Genomic DNA, 7221 nt, shown 5'->3' on the forward strand with positions numbered 1-7221 from the left:
GATTACTCACCAAAGACAGCAGTAGTCATGGAATTTATCTGCCACTTTAAGCCAGTTAGTTCCTCTATGACCGGATTAAGCGCAACTTCAGTGTCCTCGGCTCTTTTCAGCAGAGTGGCTTTCTCTGTATCCCAGCCTACCTGCTCACTCTTAAAGTTCTCCTTCAGTTTTTCCATAGCTGTTAAAGTGTTGGCCAGCTCTTCTTTGGCCTAGGAAGTCTCATCTTGTTGAGTTTTGATGTTCTCTTGAAGGTCGGCGACTTGGGTTTCCTTTTTGCTAAGTTCAGCTTGCAAGAGGTGTGCAATTTGTCAGTTGGTAGCGTACATTTGAAGTCCCAAGCACATGACAAGTCATACACTTGGCACTTGGGGGCTAATGGCTATCGCTTATTCTCCAAAATTATTACAAAGTCCCAAGCACATGACAAGTCATATACTTGGTACTTGGGGACTAATGCATATTTGCTCAAAGTTAAAGACTATGGATTTTGCAGCCATCAATGAGTTTGGTGGTTCATCGGTTTACACAGATTTATAAATGAATGTCGAGTCTTATAGTAAAAAGACCCGGTTCATCTTGGAAAGATAAACCGGCCCTTAGGGGCTACATAGGGAAAGTTGAAGCATTTTCTACAAAGTCCCGGTTCATATTAGTACTATAAACCGGCCCTTGGGGACTACTGGAGTTGGTGGTACTAAACTGGTTATAAGGGAAGAGTAGTTATCCAGAAATCAGCAGTGGTTACCTCATATCGCTCTTTCATCATGTTCAATAACCCGGCTTCATAATCACGGCTGGTGTATAGCCGGTTTAAAAACCCAGAGTGGATGTCTTGGGCGCTGAGACGGGCATAACTTTCCAGATCTGCCTTCCACTTGCCCTTGTCTATAGCAGAAAATTCTTCCTTGGCGCTATGTTTTGACAGAGCAGTGGGGTTTCCTGGGGCCGTATAGCTGACGCCATTAGCGACAACATCGTCCGTTTTATCATCAGCAGCTTTGGTTGGGCTCGGCGCTTTATCATCATGAGCTGTCGGAACAATTTCCACTTGCTCAACAAAGGTGTCATGATCTTGTACTGGCAGATCGTCAAGGACAACATCAGTATTCGGCTCAGACGGTTCTGGAGTCTTTTCCAGGTCAACTGTCGTGTCATCATCAGCCGGTTTATTCAACTTAGCCTTTTTGCTGGGTCTGGCTTTTTCTCTAAAATGAATGGACATAAAGGTTAGTATATTAGGCAGGTGCAGGGTATAAAGGGTTAGTTTAGTATGCTCACCCAGGAACAGTTTTAAGGGGTGGAAGTTGTGTCCCTGTTGACTCGCCAGAAGATGAATGAGATGTTCCTTGATAGTCGGAATCGGGCGGATTAAGAGGTTGTCGGAAATAACCTACCTTGGGATAATATGGGTCAGGAATAGGTGAAACCTCTGGGCGACGTTTACGAACCGGCGCGTTCGGTAAACCGGACAAAGTAACCACCTGGCCACTGCTATGTCTTGAGCTTGCATTGGTTTTCCCCGAAGAGGAAGGGATGATGTAGCAGAGTAGCGTAAGTATTTCCCTCAGTGTTTGAGAACCAAGGTATCAATCTAGTAGGAGCCCACGCTCAAGTCCCTCGTACATGCACAAAGCGATAGCTACTCGCAACCAACGCGATTAAGGGTTGTCAAGCCCTTCACGGTCACTTACGAGAGTGAGATCTGATAGATATAATATTTTTGGTATTTTTGGTATAAATATGCAAAGTAAAAAGTAAAAGCAAAGTAAAAGCAAAGCAAGATTAAAGTAATGGAGATTGATATGATGAGAATAGACCCGGGTGCCATAGGTTTCACTAGTGGCTTCTCTCAAGAGCATAAGTATTCTACGGTGGGTGAACAAATTACTATTGAGCAATTGACAGAATTGAACATAGTTATGAGAATATCTAGGCATGATCATGTATATAGGCATCACGTCCGTGACAAGTAGATCGAAACGATTCTGCATCTACTACTATTACTCCATTCATCGACCGCTATCCAGCATGAATCTGGAGTATTAAGTTAAAAACAGAGTAATGCCTTAAGCAAGATGACATGATGTAGAGAGATAAATTCATGCAATATGAAATAAACCCCATCTTGTTATCCTCGATGGCAACGATACAATACGTGCCTTGCTGCCCCTTCTGTCACTGGGTAAGGACACCGCAAGATCGAACCCAAAGCTAAGCACTTCTCCCATGGCAAGAACTACCAATCTAGTTGGCCAAACCAAACGGATAATTCGAAGAGACTTGCAAAGATAACCAATCATACATAAAAGAATTCAGAGAAGATTCAAATATTATTCATAGATAGACTTGATCATAAACCCACAATTCATTGGTCTCAACAAACACACCGCAAAAAGAAGATTACATCGAATAGATCTCCACAAGAGAGGGGGGAGAACTTTGTATTGAGATTCAAAGAGAGAGAAGAAGCCGTCTAGCTACTAACTATGGACCCGAAGGTCTGAGGTAAACTACTCACACTTCATCGGAGAGGCTATGACGATGTAGAAGCCCTCCGTGATGACGGCCCTCTTCCGGCGGAGCTCTGGAACAGGCCCCAAGATGGGATCTCGTGGATACAGAAAGTTGCGGCGGTGGAATTCGGTTTTTGGCTCCTGTTCTGATCGTTTGGGAGTACGTGTGTATATATAGGAGGAAGAAGTACGCCGAAGGAGCAACGAGGGGCCCATGAGGCAGGGGCGCGCCCCCCACCCTCGTGACCGCCTCTTTTGTTCCTTGGAGCAGGGTCCAAGTCTCCTGGATCACGTTTGGTGAGAAAATCACGTTCCCGAAGATTTTATTCTGTTTGGACTCCGTATTCCGTTTATCCGAAACACTGAAATAGGCAAAAAACAGCAATTCTGGGTTGGGCCTCCGATTAATAGGTTAGTCCCAAAAATAATATAAAATTGGAAAATAAAGCCCAATATAGTCCAAAACAGTAGATAATATAGCATGGAGCAATCAAAAATTATAGATACGTTGGAGACGTATCAGGCATCCCCAAGCTTAATTCCTGCTCATCCTTGAGTAGGTAAATGATAAAAAGAGAACTTTTGATGCAGAGTGCTACTTGGCATAATTTCAATGCAAATCTTCTTAACTGTGGTATGAATATTCAGATTAGAAAGATTCAAGACAAAAGTTTATATTGACATAAAAAATAATAATACTTCAAGCATACTAGTAAAGCAATTATGTCTTATCAAAATAACATGGCCAAAGAAAGTTATCCCTACAAAATCATATAGTCTGGCTATGCTCCATCTTCACCACACAAAGTATTTAAATCATGCACAACCCCGATGACAAGCCAAGCAATTGTTTCATACTCTAACTTTTTCAAAACTTTTTCAATCTTCATGCAATACATGAGCGTGAGCCATGGATATAGCACTATAGGTGGAATAGAATGGTGGTTGTGGAGAAGACAAAAAGGAGAAGATGGTCTCACATCAACTAGGCATATCAACGGGCTATGGAGATGCCAATCAATAGATATCAATGTGAGTGAGTAGGGATTGCAATGCAACGGATGCACTAGAGCTATAAGTATATGAAATCTCAAAAAGAAACTAAGTGGGTGTGCATCCAACTTGCTTGCTCATGAAGACCTGGGGCAATTTTTCAGGAAGCCCATCACTGGAATATACAAGCCAAGTTCTATAATGAAAAATTCCCACTAGTATATGAAAGTGATAACATGAGAGACTTTCTACTATGAAGATCATGGTGCTACTTTGAAGCACAAGTGTGGTAAAAGGATAGTAACATTGTCCCTTCTCTCTTTTTCTCTCATTTTTTTATTTGGTCCTTTTCTCTTTTTTTTCTTTTTTTATGGCCTCTTTTTATTTGGGCTTTTTCTCTTTTTTATGGCCTCTTTTTATTTGGGCTTCTTTGGCCTCTTTTTTTATTTATTTTTCGTCCCGAGTCTCATCCCGACTTATGGGGGAATCATAGTATCCATCATTCTTTCCTCACTGGGACAATGCTCTAATAATGATGATCATCACACTTTTATTTTTCTTATAACTCAACAATTACAACTCGGTACTTAGAACAAAATATGACTCTATGTGAATGCATCCGGCGGTGTACCGGGATATGCAATATGACAATGATGGAATGTGTCATGAACGGAACGGTGGAAAGTTGCATGGCAATATATCTCGGAATGGCTATGGAAATGCCATAATAGGTAGGTATGGTGGCTGTTTTGCGGAAGGTGTATGGTAGGTGTATGATACCGGCGAAAGGTGCGCGGTATTAGAGAGGCTAGCAAAGGTGGAAGGGTGAGAGTGCGTATAATCCATAGACTCAACATTAGTCATAAAGAACTCATATACTTATTTCAAAATTCTAGAAGTTATCAAAGCAAAGTATTACGTGCATGCTCCTAGGGGGATAGATTGGTAGGAAAAGACCATCGCTCGTCCCCGACCGCCACTCATAAGGAAGACAATCAATAAATAAATCATGCTCCGACTTCATCACATAACGGTTCACCATACGTGCATGCTACGGGAATCAGAAACCTTAACACAAGTATTCTTTAAATTCACAACTACTCAACTAGCATGACTTTAATATTATCACCTCCATATCTCAAAACAATTATCATGCTTCAATCTTTTCTTAGTATTCAACACACTCAAAAGAAAGTTTCACAAATCTTGAATACCAAGCATATTATCATTAAGCAAATTACCATGCTATTAAGAGACTCTCAAAATAATTTAAGTGAAGCATGAGAGATCAATAGTTTCTTTAAAACAAATCCACCACCGTGCTCTAAAAGATCTAAGTGAATCACATAGAGCAAAATTATAATGCTCAAAAGATATAAGTGAAGCACATAGAGCAAAACTAACTAGCTCAAAAGATATAAGTGAAGCACATAGAGCAAAACTACTTAGCTCAAAAGATGTAAGTGAAGCACATAGAGTATTCTATCAAATTTTAATTCATGTATGTATCTCTCAAAAGGTGTGTACAGCAAGGATAATCGTGGAATACTAAGACACAAAGACACAAATAATACAAGACGGTCCAAGCAAAACACATATCATGTTGGTGAATAAAAATATAGTTCCAAGTAAATTACCGATGGAAGTGGGCGAAGGAGGGGATGCCTCCCGGGGCATCCCCAAGCTTTGACTTCTTGGTGTCCTTGGATTATATTGGGGGTTCCATGGGCATCCCCAAGCTTAGGCTCTTGCCACTCCTTGTTCCATGATCCATCAAAAGAATTCACCCAAAACTTGAAAACTTCACAACACAAAACTCAAAATAGAAAACTCGTGAGCTCCGTTAGCGAAAGAAAACAAAAGACCACTTCAAGGTACTGTAATGAACTCATTCTTTATTCATATTTGTGTTAAACATACTGTATTCCAACTTCTCTATGGATTATAAACTATTTTACTAGCCATAGATTCATCAAAATAAGCAAACAACACACGAAAAACAGAATCTGTCAAAAACAGAACGGTCTGTAGTAATCTGTATCTAGCGCAAGATCTTGAACCCAAAAAATTCTAAAATAAATTTCTGGACTTGAGTAATTTATCTATTAATCATCTGCAAAAAGAATTAACTAAATATCACTCTTCAAATAAAAATGACAGCAGTTCTCGTGAGCGCTAAAGTTTCTGTTTTTTACAGGAATTTCAACAAGACTTTCCCCAAGTCTTCCCAACGGTTCTACTTGGCACAAACACTAATTAAACACACAAAAACACAACCAAAACATAGGCTAAATAATTTATTTATTACTAAACATGAGCAAAAGGCAAGGAATAAAAATAAAATTTGGTTGCCTCCCAACAAGCGCTATCGTTTAACGCCCCTAGCTAGGCATAAAAGCGAGGATAGATCTAGGTATTGCCATCTTTGGTAGGCAATTCTTCAATTAGACATCTACCATCTTTAGGAATTTCTTTATTTTTATTAATTATCAAACTTTTAGGCACAATATCGAAAAAATCATTTGTAATAAATGGTTCCTTAATGATAGCAAAAAGATTGGGATGAATACTTATAGATTTAAGATCCGCAGTTTCCTTACTAGATGATTCACCCTTATTTTCAGGAACATACATAAGCTTGGCAATTTTAGTAGGAGTACTTGGAGTATTCTTTACGGAAGAAAAAGCGGTTCCCAAATTTGTAATGATACCCTCAAGTTTATCAATTCTCGTAGAATCTAAGTTCATTCTCTCATTAACTATGGGTTCTTTTTCCTTAATATTATTCAAAGTCATTCCTACCTTAGATCCATATTGAGTGATTTGATTGTGGATCTTTTTATCTAGATTTTCAATTGATTCAACAGTAGCAACTTTATTTTCGATAATTTCAAGTCTTTGCATAACATGCTCCAAAGTTAGCGTGGTTCCATTAATCAAAAGAGGTGGTGAGCCAAATAAATTTAGCATAGCATTATAAGAATCAAAAGTATGGCTACCCAATAAATTTCCTCCGGTAGTGGTATCGAGGATATATCTATACCAAGGATTAACACCTACATAAAAATTGCGGAGAAGAACTAAGGTAGATTGCTTCCTGGTAGATCTATTTTGAGCATTGCAAATTCTATACCAAGCATCTTTTAGATTTTCTCCCTCCCTTTGTTTAAAATTTAGAACTTCACTCTCGGGAGACAAGGGAGAAGATATGAGACTAGTCATGACAACAAGAAAACAAGAGCGAACGGGCAAAAGAGGCAAAAAGAGAGGGAGGATAGAGAGAGAGGGCGAATAAAACGGCAAGGGTGAATTGGGGGGAGAGGAAAACGAGAGGCAAATGGAAAATAATGTAATGCGAGAGATAGGGATTGTGATGGGTACCTGGTATGTTGACTTTTTGCGTAGACTCCCGGGCAACGGCGCCAGAAATCCTTCTTGCTACGTCAGCTTGCGTTGGTTTTCCCCGAAGAGGAAGGGATGATGCAGCAGAGTAGCGTAAGTATTTCCCTCAGTTTTTGAGAACCAAGGTATCAATCCAGTAGGAGCCCACGCTCAAGTCCCTTGTACCTGCACAAAGCGATAGCTACTCGCAACCAACGCGATTAGGGGTTCTCAAGCCATTCATGGTCACTTACGGGAGTGAGATCTGATAGATATAATATTTTTGGTATTTTTGGTATAAAGATGCAAAGTAAAAAGTAAAAGCAAAGCAAGA

This window comes from Triticum urartu, chromosome 4A (assembly GCF_056163025.1).
Source record: "Triticum urartu cultivar PI428250 chromosome 4A, HENAU_Tu73, whole genome shotgun sequence".
Classification (NCBI taxonomy): domain Eukaryota; kingdom Viridiplantae; phylum Streptophyta; class Magnoliopsida; order Poales; family Poaceae; genus Triticum; species Triticum urartu.